The following is a 3,945-nucleotide window of genomic DNA, read 5'->3' on the forward strand; positions in this document are numbered from 1 at the left end:
CCGGAAAGTCACAGAGATATGGTAAACAGTTTAAGCCTAAATGTTAAAAATGTTTTGAAACTTTCAATAAAAACCTTTGAAACACAAACGCCTTCACCATAGAGGTTAAAAACAAGACAAATAATATATAATTTGACACCCTGAGATAACATAACCCTAGCATGGATAAAATATCTGCCAAGGGTCAGAAAACAAAATTTGAGAAACAAAGATTCTCGGATATTGCCATTTCAGATTAGACACTGAAACATTTACTTAGACATCTGTAAATATTAGCATTAGCTCTTTTTATAGGTCAGCTCATTTTAAGTCTTTTGAGCCTTTTGCACTAGGAGCCTGAGAAAACTGAATAGCATAAGCATATTGCTCCATTAAAGTGGTTGTAAACCCTTACAAACCACTTAGACAGCGGCGCACAGGCGCACTGAGCGCGGCATTTCCAAAAATGGAGCTGCCGCGCGTGTCGACTCCCGTGCGCATGCGCGCGAATGACGTCATCGCGGCTTCGCCGAATGACAGCGGCGGAGCTGCGAGACGCCACCAGCAAGATGGATGCGGCGGACTACAGGGGACAGCGGCGACTTCGCTGGCTCCTGTGTCAGGTAAGTGACACATAACGGGCTACTATGCGATGCATAGTAGTCCATTATGCTTTGCCTTTGCAGGGAATGAAAGAGGAAGTAAACCCATCAGGGTTTACTTCCTCTTTAATACATACACTCACCCGCCACTTTATTAGGTACACCTGTTAAATTGCTTGGTAACACAAATTGCTAATCAGCCTCATCACATGGCAGAAACTCAATGCATTTAGGCATCTAGATGTAGTGAAGATGACTTGCTGAAGTTCAAACTGAGCATCAGAATGGAGAAGAAAGGGGATTTAAGTGACTTCTTTGAACATGGCATGGTTGTTGGTACCATGCAGGCTGGTCTGAATATTTCAAAAACTGCTGATCTACTGGGATTTTCAGGCACAATCATTTCTAGGGTTTACAGAGAATGGTCTAAAAAAGGGAAAATATCCAGTGAATGGCAGTTGTCTGGATGAAAATGCTTTGTTGATGTCAGAGGTCAGAGGAGAATGGTCAGACTGGTTTTGAGATAATAGAAAGGCAACAGTAACTCAACTACAGCAACAAAATATGACACCGGGGTGCTACTCCTGTCAGCTAAGAATGGGAAACTGGCTACAATTCGCACAGATAAAAAAACAAACACAAAAGGGTGCCTCCATCTAAGTGTAGCGATTTTTTTTTTCCATTTTACCTGGTGTTCCCTACCACTCTTCTGATCCTTTTATATGCCCTGTTTAATGACTGTTGGGTTCAAGTATGTGCAATATTCTTTTTCTTTGATACAATTCACACAGGCTCACCAAAAATGGACAATAGAAGATCAGAAAGACATTGCCTGGTCTGATGAGTCCCAATTTCAGCTGCGACATTCAGAAGGTAGGGTCAGAATTTGGCGTAAACAACATGAAAGCATGGATCCTGCCCTGTCTCAACGGTTCCGGCTGGTAGTGTAATGGTGTGGGGGATATTTTCTTGTCTCACTTTGGGTCCCTTAATACCAATTGAGCATTGTTTAAACAGCATGACCTACCTGAGTATTGTTGCTGACCATGTCCATCCCTTTATGACTACAGTGTACCCATCTTCTGATGGCTCCTTCCAGCAGGATAATGCACCTTGTCACAAAGCTCACATGATCTCAACTGGTTTCTTGAACATGACAATGAGGTCACTGTACTCCAATGGCCTTCACAGTCACCAGATCTCAATCCACTAGAGCACCTTTTGTGATGTGGTGGAACAGGAGATTCGCATCATGAATGTGCTGCAGACAAATCTGCAACAACTGCGTGAAGCTATCATATACATATGGACCCGAAATCTCTGAGGAATGTTTCCAACACCTTGTTGAATCTATGCCACAAAGAATTAAGGCAGTTGTGAAGGCAAAAGAGGGTCCAACCAGTACTAGCAAGGTGTACCTAATAAAATGGCCAGTGTGTGTAGTTTACAATTTTAAAAGGTACTCCATGCATGAGTTTCAGTTTAAAATCAGCCCGCCAGCAGCACATACCGTACTCATCTTCCCTTTGCTCCTCTGCCAATCCAACAGCCAGGAATATAGAAGAATATGCGGCACATCCAGCTTTGGGGGGCATAACTTTGAACAGGGCTTCTTCTATTTGCTGACAGCTGAAGCAGTAGGAGAGCAAAGCAAGTTAAAGTGGTATTAAACCCACAAACAAAAATATAATATATTTCAGTTTACCATCCCTTAAATGTAGTTTTATTTTTAAGTCTTATTTTTTACCCGGTGATCTAGCCATTAACCACTTCAGTCCCAGAAGGTTTTACTCCCATCATGACCAGGCCATTTTTTGTGATACGGCACTGCATTATTTTAATTGGCAATTGTGTGGTCGTGCGGCACTGTACCCGAATAAAATTTATGTATTTTTTTCCCATAAGTAGAGCTTTCTTTTGGTGGTATTTGATCACCTCTACGGTTATTATTTTGTGCTCTAGAAACAAAGAAGTTCCTACAATTTTGAAAAAAAAAAAACAATATGTTCTACTTTCTGCTATAAAACATATCCAATAAAAAAATATATAAAAAATCTAATTTCTTCACCAATTTAGGCCAATATGTATTCTGCTACATATTTTTGGTAAAAAAAATCCCAATAAGCGTATATAGATTTGTTTGTGCAAAAGTTATCGCATCTACAAACTATGGGATATTTTTATGGCATTTTTATTTATTTCTTTTGCTTACTAGTAATGGCAGCGATCAGCAATTTTTAGCAGGACTGCGACATTGCGGCAGACAAATCAGACACCTAACTGACACTTTTGTGGGAACCTATGACATTATTACAATGACCAGTGCTAAAAATATGCACTGTTACTAATGACACTGGCAGGAAAGGGGTTAACACCAGGGGCCATCAAAGGATTAAGTGTGTCCCTAGGGGATGCTCTCTAACTGTGTAGAGGATAGACTCACTGGATGAACAGAGAGATCCGTGTTCCTGCTTAGCAGGAACAGGAGATCACTCTGTTCATCCCTGTGAGAATGGCGATCTGCCTTATTTACATCGGCAGATCATCGTTCTGTCTCTCTGGGAAGCAAACGCCGATGGCTGGCAGACATGGTGTCCGCTGGACCCGCTGATTGGCTTCCCCTCTGTACAGGTACGTACAGTATATGTACTGCAGCTGGCTGGCAAGTGTTTAAAGTAAAACTAACTTTTTTTTTTTTCAGTTTTGAACAGAGTGGAGAGGTATTAGAACAGCTGTCAGTTTTTATTGATGTCTGTGTCTCCGTTATGGAGATTCGCCCTCCCTGTTTATCCTGTTTTCCATTATTATTGAAAGTGAAAGTAAAAGAAGTTCCCTAGTTTTGTGTTGTCCCCAGAAAAGTAATACATGAAATCTCCAAGTTACGAACACAATAGGGACTGTAGGTTTGTTCGTAAGTTGAAGTTGTTCGTAAGTCGCAACACTGCATTTGTAAGTGTAACTTCCAGTCGGAACACTGCATTCGTAAGTATAACGTCCGCCTGTGCATGGATGTGGGATATTCCGGACGCTTGTTATGTTATCCAGGGCTCTTCTGGGCATTCAATACATGTAGTGCTGCAGTATGGGATGTGTCCGGAGTTATCAGGACCAGCGTGGAGCACAAGTGGCCGGCATTTGAAGTAAATAGGAGTCGTTCGAGGGCGTGGCTTGGCGCGCGGAGAATGGCTGCCTGAACTCAGAGCTCCGGGAGACCCGCAGTCCTGTAGCCTTTTCCTTGGCAGTACCGCAGGCGAAAATGAGCAAACCGGGGCGCCACAACACGGGGACTCGACCGGGCCGGTCCTCGGCTCCCTCATGCGCCCGCAGCATCCAGGATATCTTTGCCACCCAGACCCGCTCCGGC

This window comes from Lithobates pipiens, unplaced genomic scaffold, assembly GCF_037356315.1.
Source record: "Lithobates pipiens isolate NorthernLeopardFrog02 unplaced genomic scaffold, aLitPip1_a1.2 Scaffold_10, whole genome shotgun sequence".
Taxonomy (NCBI): Eukaryota; Metazoa; Chordata; class Amphibia; order Anura; family Ranidae; genus Lithobates; species Lithobates pipiens.